The sequence below is a fragment of the Schistocerca gregaria genome, chromosome 6 (assembly GCF_023897955.1).
Source record: "Schistocerca gregaria isolate iqSchGreg1 chromosome 6, iqSchGreg1.2, whole genome shotgun sequence".
NCBI lineage: Eukaryota > Metazoa > Arthropoda > Insecta > Orthoptera > Acrididae > Schistocerca > Schistocerca gregaria.
In genome coordinates this window covers 305,353,851-305,368,654 of record NC_064925.1, presented here as the reverse complement: position 1 = coordinate 305,368,654, position 14,804 = coordinate 305,353,851, and positions in this window count along the sequence as shown.

Here is a 14,804-nt window from a genome sequence, read left to right as displayed (position 1 = left end):
TCGGTGGCTGCAAGAGCAGGCCGCACGGCTACCCCGCTCGCTGGCGGTGTGAGCACTTCCGTAGACGAACATTAGGAACCTTCCCAGCTGTGACGCCACAGGCCAGTGCTTTTGTTACGTCTTTCTCCAGAGCAGAAAAGTTACCAACGGCGTGGAAAGTGGAGCAGCTCCGTGCCGCCACACAATGCACTACCTCTCACAGAACTCGCTGAAGTTTTCAGAAAAATCTCAGTCTCCATTGTCATTACTCCGAGCTTTCAGTACGTAGCACTGGAGAGAGGTGCATATTCTTTCACTGGAAGTGTGCTGGTTTAATACGTTTCTTACAGGAGTTTCCTTGCCCTTTAGTCCTCGTTTGCTTATTAGCCGACAGAAAACCTTATTCCGTTAAACCTGTAACACACGAGACTGAGTAGGTGCGTGGCCCAAAGAATCTTCTGCATCTACGCATTCCGCAAGCTACCGTACCGTGCGTGGGGGAGGATACCCTGTGCCAGTACTAGTCTTTCCTTGCCTGTTTCACTGGTAGAGCGGGGCGCAAAACGGCTGTCTAACGCCTCCGTATTAACCCTAATTTCTTGTATCTGATCTTGGCAGTCCTTGCGCGAAATTTATGTTGACGACAGTAGAATCGTTCTGCAGCCAGCTTCAAATGCCGAATCTCTATATTTTCTCAATAGTGTTCGTCGCTAAGACGTCGCCTGAACACTAAGGATTCCCATTTGACTTCTCGAAGCATCTCCGCAAATCTTGTATGCTGCTCGAACCTACCAGTAATAAATTTAGCAGCCCGTTCTCGAATTTCGTCGACGCTTTCCTTTACTCCGACCCAGTACGTGTCTCGGAAGTTCCAGCAGTACTCAATAATAGGTCGCACTATAGATATCTCACTAGGGGAAGATAGATACTGCCTACAGAAATATTAAACAGACCTTTGGAGATAACAGAACCACTTGCATGAACATCAAGAGCTCAGATGGAAACCCAGTTCTAAGCAAAGAAGGGAAAGCAGAAAGGTGGAAGGAGTATATAGAAGGTCCATACAAGGGCGACGTACTTGAGGACAATATTATGGAAATGGAAGAGGATGTAGATGAAGATGAAATGGGAGATACGATTCTGCGTGAAGAGTTTGACAGAGCACTGAAAGACCTGAGTCGAAACAAGGCCCCGGGAGTAGACAACATTACGTTAGAACTACTGATGGCCTTGGGAGAGCCAGTCCTGACAAGACTCTACCATCTAGTGAGCAAGATGAATGAGACAGGCGAAATACCCTCAGACTTCAAGAAGAATATAATAATTCCAATCCCAAAGACAGCAGGTGTTGACAGATGTGAAAATTACAGAACTATCAGTTTAATAAGTCACAGCTGTAAAATACTAACCCCAATTCTTTACAGACGAATGGAAAAACTAGTAGAAGCCGACCTTGGGGAAGACCAGTTTGGATTCCGTAGAAATATTGGAACACATGAGGCAATACTGACCTTACGACATAGGCAAACCTACGTTTCTAGCATTTGTAGACTTAGAGAAAGCTTTTGACAATGTTGACTGGAGTACTCTCTTTCAAATTCTGAATGTGGCATGGGTAAAATACAGGGAGCGAAAGGCTATTTACAATTTGTACAGAAACCAGATGGCAGAGCGGCATGAAAGATAAGCAGTGGCTGGTAAGGGAGTGAGACAGGGTTGTAGCCTCTCCCCGATGTTATTCAATCTGTATATTGAGCAAGCAGTAAAGGAAACAAAAGAAAAATTCGGAGTAGGTATTAAAATCCATGGAGAAGAAATAAAAACTTTGAGGTTCACCGATTACATTGTAATTCTATCAGAGACAGTAAAGGACTTGGAAGAGCAGTTGAACGGAATGGACAGTGTCTTGAAAGGAGGATATAAGATGAACTTCAACAAAGCAAAACGAGGATAATGGAATGTAGTCGAATTAAGTCGGGCGACACTGAGGGAATTAGATTAGGAAATGAGGCACTTAAAGTAGTAAAGCAGTTTTGCTATTTGGGGAACAAAATAACTGATGATGGTCGAAGTAGAGAAGATATAAAATGTAGACTGGCAATGATAAGGAAAGCGTTTCTGAAGAAGAGAAATTTGTTAACATCGAGTATAGATTTAAGTGTGAGGAAGTCGTTTCTGAATGTATTTGTATGGAGTGTAGCCATGTATGGAAGTGAAACATGGACGATAAATAGTTTAGACAAGAAAAGAATAGAAGCTTTCGAAATATGGTGTTACAGAATAATGCCGAAGATTAGATGGGTAGATAACTAATGAGGAGGTATTGAATGGAATAGGGGAGAAGAGGAGTTTGTGGCACAACTTGACTAGAAGAAGGGACCTGTTGGTAGGACATGTTCTGAGGTATCAAGGGATCACAAATTTAGCATTGGAGAGCAGCGTGGAGGGTAAAATCGGAGACTAAGAGATGAACACACTAAGCAGATTCAGAAGGATGTGGATTGCAGTAAGTACTGGGAGATGAAGAAGCTTGCACAGGATAGGGTAGCATGGAGAGCTGCATCAAACCGGTCTCAGGACTGAAGACCACAACAACAACAACAGCGTTCTATGTGCCGTTTCCTTTATAGATGAATCATACTTCCCCAAAATTCTCCCAATAACCTTATGCCGATCATTCGCCTACGCTACCACATTCCTCACATGCTTATTCCATTTCGTATACACTACTGGCCATTAAAATTGCTACGCCACGAAGATAACGTGCTACAGGCGCGAAATTTAACCGACAGAAAGAAGATGCTGTGATATGCAAATGATTATCGTTTCAGAGCATTCACACAAGTTGCCATAGGTTACACATCTCGGTCACCTCTTGTTCGCATTGAAGGCACTTTGAACAGTAGACGTTACAATTCAGATGTGTTACGACCCGTGGCTCTACCCTTCATTCGATCCTTGCCAAACCCTACATTTCAGCAGGATAAAGCACGACCGCATGTTACAGGTCCTGTACGGGTCTTTCTGGATACAGAAAATGTTTGACTGCTGCCCTGGCGAGCACGTTCTCCAGATCTCTACGAGAGATTACCGAAAGGCCGGTTCCGTATCTTCAGTTTGGACAAGAGCGCCTTCCGCCAAAGCTCTATGCCATCCGCAACAGCCAAGAGAGAGCGCCACAGTGTGCCCAAGAAGGAATACTTCACGTCAGGAGCGGTGTGAGGTACATGGTTTTTCTTGGTATTGGCTTAGTGAAGGAAATAGTAAATAGATGCTACTCTCAAATTATCGACAACATTAAAAATATTACATTAAGTAAAGTATAAGTTTCTGTCCAACAAATATCATAATACATGGTTTTACAAAAATATTATGTTTTGTTATGTTCTGTCTGATTGTTGTTGACAACACTCAAAACATTCAGTTACATAAAATATAAATTTCTGTCCAATAAATGTCATTAACACACTATTGGCGGAATATTCTATTTTATTACGTTCTGTCTGATTGTTGTAACGGTTTCGCTTAATTTTCAGAAGATACAATGTATAGTTGCTTGAAAACGTTTGAAAAATGTATTACTGCCTTGAGCTGCTGGTAGAATTATGTATTTATGCACCCAGTTCTGGTCGACTGACCGTCATCAGGTTCCTATACAACACCAGCAGCTACCACAAGTGACCAGCTGCACAAATTTAGTGGGAGCGCATAAAAAACTGTGGTCATATATTTTTATTGTTGAAAAAGTTTGATCTGTAATTGATTCTGAGCAATTTATTTTTGATTACAGCCATTTATGACTGAATGACTAAATTTTACGTGTTTGTAATACAGCTGTTGTATAGTTAATTGGCACAGTGAGACATATCATTACTGTATGAATGTCATGCATTGTTAATTGGCAGTTGTAGTACAATTAATTAACTGCGCTACTTCTGAATGTTCATTCTATCTTATAATTGCTGTCTGCTGATGTCTAGGACTTGTAGAGTGAAGTGAGTACATCATATACTGTGAATAGGAACTCACGTCTGGAAACACCCTTTCCGCTCTTCAGCCGTTTGAAACATGTTTGCTAGGTAAGTATGCAACAGGGTAGTCATGGTGGGGAGGTTCAAAATGGCTTTGAGCACTATGGGACTTAACATCTGCGGTCATCAGTCAACTAAAATTTAGAACTACTTAAACCCTAACTAACCGAAGGACATCACACACATTCATACCCGAGACAGAATTCGAACCTGCGACCGTAGCGGTCGCGTGGTTCCAGACTGAAGCGCCTAAAACCGTTCGGCCACATCGGCTGACTGGTGGGGAGGGGTGGGAAGTGCTTACGTCTGATCGGCTCATCTCATTTTATGTCTATCCTACCTCTCTGAGCTGGTTCGAGCCTCATTGTCTGTGAGTGTTAGAGCAACATGGCTGAGTACACGACATGATCCTTCTGAATGGCGAAGCTCACGGTAATGAGAGCTACTCGTCGCCTTTTTCAAGATTGTTCTCCACAAAGTCCGACTCCACAGCATACCCTTGTCGCCACAGTTACGCAACGGCTTCGACAAAGGGTGCCTTCACCGTCAGCAGGCGTGACTGTGGTGTTCCAAGGAGACACTGCGCACTCGAGCTGGAAGAGGCCGTACTGCATCAGGGTGAAGAGAAACCGTCAACGAGTACATGAGCGCTTTATCTGGTTGTTGAGTGGAATGGTAAAAGAAGTAATGTACTGAGTCACGCCTCATCGATTACTTGTAAAAGTGGTCGCGTTACCAATGTGTTTTCAAATGGTTGTAGCACGGTAACGATACTTTTCCGGAGATACATTCCAATTAAAAATACTCCCATCTACACGTCCTAGAGGTTCTTAACGGAAATTTCCGAACACTCAGTATCAGGCTAGTGGCGACTGCACTACTACGGTAAATCATTTCAGATACTTTGTCAAATATAACAGTTCCGTCATTTTACTTGCAATACTCGCAACTTCTTGCACCCTTGATAGTCTATCTATCCGAAACGTTACTCTTACCACTGTTTTCGCACACGTTCCCAAAGCGTTTGTCGTCAGTCCCTTCACTGCAATCGTTCAAAAACGAGTTGGCATCATTTTGCTTGGATGGGTCCACTAGCATCGCAAGCTACGATCACGTGAACAACCTGCAGGGGTTGACAGCAAACAGAAACAAAATATGCGGCTTTCACGTAATCGTCAAAGATGTGTAATAATCTTTTGGACAGTTTTTCGTTTCCACGGTACTTTAATAATCGAACATCTACATCAAAGATGTACCTAGTTCAGAGGAAAATTTAGATATTCGTTTACATACAAAGAATTTTAATCATCTGTACATTAATAAAATATGAGGTGGCATCTGAGGTGTCCGAGATATGGATGCCTTACACATTTACTTCTATTTTTATTAGCGATCGGTGTGCTTAAGGTTTTGACAGCATATTGTTACGTAAGCGGAAAAAGTAAAAAAAGTAGTACCAAAAATATCCACAGAAATATGCTCAGTTGTATGTGCAGATCACAATCGTTCAGAAAATCCATTGCGTTTCTATTGGAGGTCTGTGTACCGCTACCCAGACAGAGACAGCTGAAGTTCCATATAATTATAGCTCATCATGCACATTACGATTTATGTTCGAAAATGAACATTGTTGACCCTGTGTTTTCATAGTGTGTTGTATTACTAAGAAGGCAGATATAAACAACAGGTCGTTGAGTCCTCATCTCGTACATTCTAGAGTCCGGTGGCCACTGCCTCTACGCTAAACACTGGTGTGTTCTGAGGATAGAGGGAGGGAGGAGAGCAGATGTATGGTATTACATTTTACACGGCCGGAAAAAAACTGGTACAACTGGAAAGACGGTGTCGATTTTGATCCAGTGACGGCATAAGCGAACTGGAGGATAGCAGATGTGCTGATAATGATCTCAACTTTGTACGCCAACAGACAGCGTAGTGACATAGCAGCTAGAGCGCTATCTGTGTCTACCCTTTAATAGGAAGTGCTCAGTGTGATTCAAACGTGTGAAGCAAACAGGCAGTCATGCCACGGAGACACACTTGTGCTTCCTACAGCCAACTGCGTGTGTTTGAAAGGGGTCAGATTGTGGTTTTCCGAGGGGTGCAATGGTCCTTTCGGAGAATTGCCACACAAGTTGGACATACTGCGTCAGTTGTGCAACAATGCTGGTATGAGTGGTCACTTGAACATTCACACACCCTTAGACGAGGTTCTGGACGTCTACATCTACATCTACATTTATACTCCTCAAGCCACCCAAAGGTGTGTGGCGGAGGGCACTTTACGTGTCACTGTCACTACCTCCCTCTTCTGTTCCAGTCGCGTATGGTTCGCGGGAAGAACGACTGTCTGAAAGCCTCCGTGTGCGCTCGAATCTCTCTAATTTTACATTCGTGTTCTCCTCGGGAGGTATAACCAGGGGGAAGCAATATATTCGATACCTCGTCCAGAAACGCACCCTGTGGAAAGCTGGCGAGCAAGCTACACCGCGATGCACAGCGCCTCTCTTGCACAGTCTGCCACTTGAGTTTGCTAAACATCTCCGTAACGCTATCACGGTTACCAAATAACCCTGTGACGAAACGCGCCGCTCTTCTCTGGATCTTCTCTACCTCCTCCGTCAACCCGATCTGGTATGGATCCCACACTGATGAGCAATACTCAAGTATAGGTCGAACGAGTGTTTTGTAAGCTACCTCCTTTGTTGATGGACTACATTTTCTAAGGACTCTCCCGATGAGTCTCAACCTGGTACCCGCCTTCCCAACAATTAATTTTGTATTATCATTCCACTTCAAATAGTTCCGCATGCATACTCCCAGATATTTTACAGAAGTAACTACTACCAGTGTTTGTTCCGCTATCATATGATCATACAATAAAGGATCCTTCTTTCTATGTATTCGCAGTACATTACATTTGTCTATGTTAAGGGTCAGGTGCCACTCCCTGCACCAAGTGCCTATCCGCTGCAGATCTTCCTGCATTTCGCTACAATTTTCTAAAGATGCAACTTCTCTGAATACTACAGCAGCATCCGCGAAAAGCCGCATGGAAGTTCCGACATTATCTACTAGGTCATTTATATATATTGTGAAAAGCAATGGTCCCATAACACTCCCCTGTGGCACGCCAGAGGTTACTTTAACGTCTGTAGACGTCTCTCCATTGATAACAAAATGCTGTGTTCTGTTTGCTAAAAACTCTGCAATCCAGCCACACAGCTGGTCTGATATTCCGTAGGCTCTTACTTTGCTTATCAGGCGACTGTGCGGAACTATATCGAACGCCTTCCGGAAGTCAAGGAAAATAGCATCTACCTGGGAGCCTGTATCAAATATTTTCTGGGTCTCATGAACAAATAAAGCGCATTGGGTCTCACACGATCGCTGTTTCCGGAATCCATGTTGATTCCTACAGAGTAGATTCTGGGTTTCCAAAAACGACATGATACTCGAGCCAAAAACATGTTCTAAAATTCTACAACAGATCGACGTCAGAGATATAGGTTTATAGTTTTGCGCATCTACCTGTGCTCTTTTCCAATCATTTGAAACCTTCCGTTCCTCTAGAGACTTGCGGTACACGGCTGTTAGAAGGGGGGCAAGTTCTTTCGCGTACTCTGTGTAGAATCGAATTGGTATCCCATCAGGTCCAGTGGACTTTCCTCTGTTGAGTGATTCCAGTTGCTTTTCTTTCCTTGGACCCTTATTTCGATGTCAGCCATTTTTTTGTTTGTGCGAGGATTTAGAGAAGGGACTGCAGTGCGGTCTTCCTCTGTGAAAGAGCTTTGGAAAAAGGTGCTTAGTATTTCAGCTTTACGCGTGTCATCCTCTGTTTCAATGCCATCATCAAAATGCAAAACAGGGTTGAAAATAATATATTTGTTTATCTTTTAAAATTTCGCATAGTATTTGGTTTCCTAACCCCCTGCCGTAAGTTCATGCCGGTGAAAACCGTTTTTGAATATCTGCTCCGGAGATATTTGGGGTCTCAGAGTTAGGTGAGACACCGTATGATAGTTAAGTGAGACACCGTGTGTGTGTGTGTGTGTGTGTGTGTGTGTGTGTGTGTGTTTGTGTGTGTGTGTGTCTGTGTGTGTAGACGTTACACACGTTACAGAGATTATTGAAATGTATAAAATTAGAAGAGGAAGGGGTTTGTGATCACCTATTAGCATGTTTGTCTACTATGTAATCAGTTTTTGTATACTTTGTCATCTAACAGTAACTTCTGCCTTTCTTTAGTATACATGATCGTTTAGTTGTGAGGTTATCAGGTGTATCTCCTTATTTATTTTAAGTGTTTTCATGTCTTAATACTATTGTAGTTCGTCTGCGATTCATTTCTCTTAAATAATCTGAAATAGCTGATTGGCTTATCCGATTCTTCCAGACTCAAAAAAATATTCAAATGTGTGTGAATTCCTAAGGGACCAAACCGCTGAGGTCATCGGTCCCTAGACTTACACATTACTTAAACTAACTTACGCTAAGAACAACACATGCCCGAGGGAGGACTCGAACCTCCGGCGGGAGGTGCCGCGCAGTCCGTGACAGGGCGCCTAAGACCGCGCGGCCACTCCGCACGGCTCTTCCAGACTCTGACATATCCTTTGTATCGGATGTCGAATGTTCTTCCGGTTTGTCTTACATAGCTTCCGTCAGCTGACGTGAGGCATAGTAACTGAAATATCACAGTCTTCATTTAGATGCTTGCGTCTTTTGTTGTATTTCGAATGTACTTTTGAACTGACGTGTCTGTTCTTAAAGCTACTTGTTTGTCATTTGTTGCGTATGGTTTTGTGTGTACGTCATTGTGCACCACTCTGAATCTTCTTTCGTGTTGTCTTGTATGCTTTTGTTCGTTGTTGTTTGCACTTGGTTTGTGTGGAGCTACGTTGTTTTGTTGTTTGTGACTATGAATGTATAAAATGTTTATTAATTGTATTTCTTGTTTTCCATAGTTTTGTTCAATTTTGTGACAAGATTATTATTGGCCCACTGTTCGTTGCTATTTGTATGATGATATCTTGTTCTTCCTGGTAGTTTTCTTTTCTGACTGTTGCTGTACTAATTCTACGGAGCATGTATCTGACTGCTGTTTTCTATTACGTTATCTGTCAGTCATCGTCATCCCTCATGTAATACTCTCATTTGAATACCTTGAACACGTTACATAATCCACTCTGTTCAAAATTTTCACCAAGAGGAAATAATGTGCCACTTCCCAACCTACCTTCGTGGAAGTGATTACCGTATCGTAATTCCGTTCGTGGGAAACATTCTCATTAGTTTCATGTCGCAGAATGGGCAACAGCATTGGGTTCACAAGGTAACAAAATCGTCCACGTTCACGTAAGCTTTATGCAATTGCTTGGATGATGCCGTTATGCAATGCTAACTATGGAAATATTGCTACGACGGATGTGCAGTGATACTGCCTGTTCACGTGACTGAGAGTACAGAATCTCTGTGTCACTTGTATCGTGAAATAACAGGACAATATCAGGATCATTTAGCATTGGTAATTTTATTCTGTCGAGTTGGGGAAGAAATTCGGAGGCTTTCACAGAGTAAGAGAGGCGCTGCTCAGCAGCAGTGAGACCGGCTCTTTCTTACATATTTGTTGCAAAAGGCTCGAGATATTGCCATCATTTATGTTTTATGAAAAATGCTACCTTTTTCGTCCGTCGCCTTTCCGCTGATGCGACAGCAATCGACCGGTGCACGCTGGAATAGGCCACATCGTCATCAGCAGAGCTGCCCTGCCAATCAAATCACGCCGCTGGATCAAAAAAAGGCTCTGAGCACTATGGGACTTAACTTCTGAGGTCATCAGTCGCCTAGAACTTAGAACTAATTAAACCTAACTAACCTAAGGACATCACGCACATCGATGCCCGAGGCAGGATTGGAACCTGCGACCGTAGCGGTCGCTCGGTTCCAGACTGTGGCGCCTAGAACCGCACGGCCACGCCGGCCGGCGCCGCAGGATCACCTGACTTGTGGGACTGAGGGCTCTCGCAACTGCGTCCGAAAAACTTCTCTCTCTTTTGTTCCGAGACACTGCCAGAGCAGACACTAAATGGGTTAGCCTTTTTTACCTTTGCACATCCCTTCTCCTCCGAGATGTGACCTGGTATACTGGAGTTACCTTCTCTCGTTCCGTGGCAGTCCTCACGGTGTATTTCCCACGCCAAAATAAGCCAATGCCGTTTCTTTTTTTGAGGTTAAGTACCGTATGTTAAGTGCGAGCCCATACCGCCTCGCAATCCTGAGTACACCCCTGCCTGCTAGCTGCAGATTGCTTACAGCGAAGTTCCTTTATTAATTGCGAAAACCGCAAAGCGCAACTGAGTAGTTACAGAAAATCCTAAGATAAATGTTGATGGTGTTGGGACAATAACCAGCCGCAAATTTACTTTCAGTTCCTTTATTCAAAGAGTACCGTTACCAGTTTTGAATCGTTATGATTCATCTTCAGACGATTTACATGCCTCCCTTACAACACGTAGTTCGCTTTTTACAGATTAAGTGTCCTAAAATATAAATAATAAATAATTATGAGCTTGCCACACACAGATGGTTGCGTTACAGATTTTCATTGGATATGGCTTATGTGAAATGTCGGTTTGGAGTGTTGTTTTCATAACATTCGTTCAACAGATGTGAATACATTCCCACTGTACTCTTATCGTTACACACATAAATTTTTCTCACTGAATACTTTAGATTTGTCACAGAAAAGATTTCTACCATGTTTTGATACATAGAAAGTGCTTAAAAACGTATGAGTATCAAAGATGCTATGATATATTGTAACATTGAAGATGTATCTTTGGAAAAAGATCATACATTCACTTATGCAACTGAAACTCCTTTTACACTAGTACAGAGAGACATTGATTTTGTCAGTTTTTGAGCGGATACTGTTAGATTAATTATAAAGTTGTTCCTTTTTTTATAGTACTGTATAGGTAAAACAGTCCCAACACCATCAACACTTGTCTTCAAATAACAACCACTGTCTCTAACCATGTCATCATATGTCAAAATTGCAAATCCTAAGATGTTTGGGTCTTACGTTATATTAGTAAATATGTCGAAGCTATCTGTCCAGACTCTCTGTGACCATAATGTCATAGAAACGGAAGATGACACATAAAAGGCTGAAATACTGAACGTCTTTTTCCAAGACTGTTTCGCAGTGGAAGGTCACCCTGTAGTGCCTCCTCTTTAAACCGTCACACGAACGACAAATTGGCTGACATCAAAATATGTGACCATAAGATAGAAAAGTAACAGAAATAGTTTGACGGAATGCCATTGTACCTGACAGGACACCAGTACGATTCTAGACAGCGTTCCCGTCTTCTAGCAGCAGTGCACCGTAGGTCTTTGGAAGAGCGCAATGTTCCTGATGATTGAAGAAAAAGACAGGTCACTCCGGTTTTCAAGTAGGGTCGATCAGACACATAAAACTATAGGCGTACAACTCTGACATCGGTCAGTTGTAGTATTTTGAAACGGATTTCTACTCGCGTATTATGACATTTCTGAAGACCGAAAATCATGATTTAGAAAAAAAATAACAAATATTGTACGGAATCCAGCTGGCTCCGTTCGTCCACGAGACTCAGATAGCAGTATTTGCAGCCGCTCCGGTAGCTGCCGTGTTCCTTGACTTCCCGAAGGCATTCTATGCAGCTCCATACTGCCGCTAACGAACAAAATATGATCTACGGAATATCAGAACACCTGTGCGACTGGACTGAAGAGCTTCTAGGAAACAGAACACAGCATGCCATTCTGAACAGAGAGAAGTCTTCAGATGTGCCCCAGGGTAGTGTTATAGGACCGCCACTTTTCACAGTAATATAAATGATACAGTAGATAGCGTCGAAATTTCCATGAGGCTTTTCACGGATGAAGCTGTTGTATACAGAGTAGTCTCAACTCTGAATAACTGTAGTGAACGCAAGAAGACTCCTGTTGTTGGGAGTGGCAATTGGCTCTTAACATAAATAAGTGTAATGTATTGCGAATACACAGGCAGATGGTTCAAATGGCTCTGAACACTGTGGGACTTAACATCTGAGGTCATCAGTTCCCTAGAACTTAGAACTACTCAAACCTAACTAAACTAAGGAAATCACACACATCCATGCCCGAGGCAGGATTCGAACCTGCGACCGTAGTAGTCCCGCAGTTCCGGACTGAAGTGCCTAGAACCACTTGGCCACCGAGGCCGGCACACAGGTAGAAAAACCCTTCAATGTATTATTACGAAATTGCAAAATATTAACTGGAAACAGTTACTTCCATACAACATCTACGAGTATGCGTACAGAGCGATTTGAAGTGGAACGACTACATACAACTAATCGCGAGCAGGGCAGATACCAGACTGAGGTTCATTGGAAGACTCCTCGGGAAATATAGTTTATCAACAAAGGAAGTAGCTTACAAAGCACTAGGTCGACGAATACTTGAACATTGGTTGTTGGTAAGGGATTCTTATCAGATAGAACCGATAGAGGAAATAGAGGAGATCAAAAGACGAGTAGCGTGTTTTCTTGCAGGTTCATTTAGTAATCACAAAAGCATGACGGAGACGCTCAACCAACTCCAGGTGTTCTGCATCGCAGTTGAAACATCCCCTTAGAAAACTTAATGAACTACTGTGCTGATAAACCTCTTACATTATTTGCTTTTCAGACAGCTGAGCAAAACTGAACGTACTTAGGCATTTCGCTCATTACCTGCTCTGGTCAACACTAAATTGACACACAATATTTTTAGCGAAACGCAATCTGACTTTTAATAATACCTACAAAAGAATGGCCCTGACTAACATTAACCGTGTGGCCGTGCGGTTCTAGGCGCTACAGTTTGGAACCGCGTGACCGCTACGGTCGCAGGTTCGAATCCTGCCTCGGTTTAAGTATTTCTAAGGTCTAGGGGACTGATGACCACAGATGATAAGTCCCATACAGCTCAGAGCCATTTGAACCCTTTTTTTTACATTAACCTATACGTTTCACAAATCACTTACCTCACAAAAACCTTCCTTACTCGAACTACTCCAATACAGCGAACGCCACTACTGCCAGCTAAATAAAAGATTCAAACTACTGAAGGCACTAACTACTGATAGGCATAGTTAGCAAATGAAAGATTTTTATAGAGAACAGACAATGTCTTTACCTTAATAGTGTTCAAAAGTCATAATATCTATAGCAGTGCAGACATTCAGTCTTACAAATTTACTGTCTCTGATGGACACACGTCCAGATCATCCGTTCTCAAAACTCCACCATTTCTCTCCCCACATCCACCACTGCTAGCGGCTCACCTCCAACTGCGCAACGCTACACGCTGTTAACAGCCAACTGCCCAACACTACAATAGCGAATATTACTCCAACAATGCAAATCAGCCACAGCCTCCACATAGTACAGTCAGTGATTTTCATATAGAGCGCTACAAGGCGTTCCCAACATAAAAACCTAAACAGCCTACTTACACTGTGTGCTTTATTCTTAAATTTCGAGAGGGTACGTTCTTGGAAGAGTGAACAAATGTATTGCTTCTTGCTACGTATATCTCGCGAAAATACATGAAGATAAAATTAGAGGGATTCAAGTCAACATGAATGGTTTCCAACAATCGCTGAAACCCCGAACTATTTGCAGCAGAAATAGGAAAGAGGGGAAGTGACAGTGGTACACACCGTACCATTCGTTACACACCGCAATATGGCTTCCGAAGTATAGATGTAGATGTACAAGATGGCTTAGTGCTGGAAATGCGCCTCCTAGTCTCCTTGTTGTCCAGTTCATGCCACCTTTTATGGGAGACAGAGAGGGACAGTTTAGAGTGGTAGATCTATCACTTGGCTGGCTGACGTCTTTCCGATGGAAGACGAAAGCGTCAAGTATAAGCTCTGAGTCGTTTAGGCAGTCAGTGCTGATAGGTTTACACATTGCCTTCTGGCTTCTTTCGTGTACATACTTACTCTGCTAATAGCCGTAATAGTTAAGATGGTTCAGTACGACATCTCCTCTCTTTGAGAGCATTATTTTCTCCGCTCATGACGATTTATCCAGTTGTATCCCACTGCATGCAGTAGTTATTTGATGAGGATTGATACAATAAATGTAACTTTGTTATCAGATATTGCTCTCGTGGTGATTCCCGTGGCGGCCCCACAAATACCTTAGAAAACCGTTGCGCCACTTATAACTTCACACTGATGACTCAGTAGCACCTGCTCAAAAATATCTTTTATTTTCTTCAAATTCTCGCCCATGTGACGACTGACCATCCAATTGCGTACATATATCGTAACATACAGGGTGTTTCAAAATGACTATACCTATTATAAGTATTATGTTGTCAAAACTATCGATTCTGCGGCTCGGTTATTGGAGGAACGTATACACTGTCTAATTTATATTCATTGTCGCTAGATGTCAGTCATCTTCTGTTTGCTTGGTCACCGCCACGTGTTGGAAAATGGCTACTGCGCAGCAGAAATCATTTGTGTTCTCGAGTTTGTGAAGTGTGATTCCGCGATTGCAGTGCAAACATTTTTCATGTCTGAGGTACCAAACTGATCCTCCGAATGGATGGAATATTCGCAGATTGTATCGACAGTTTGTAGACGTAAGATGTGTATGTAAAGGGAAGAGTTCTGGCCGCCCTCGTGGGGGATGACGAAATGACGCACAAATTCTGTCTACACCTACACACTTAGTGCCCGGCGGTGGATTCCTCGAACCACCATCA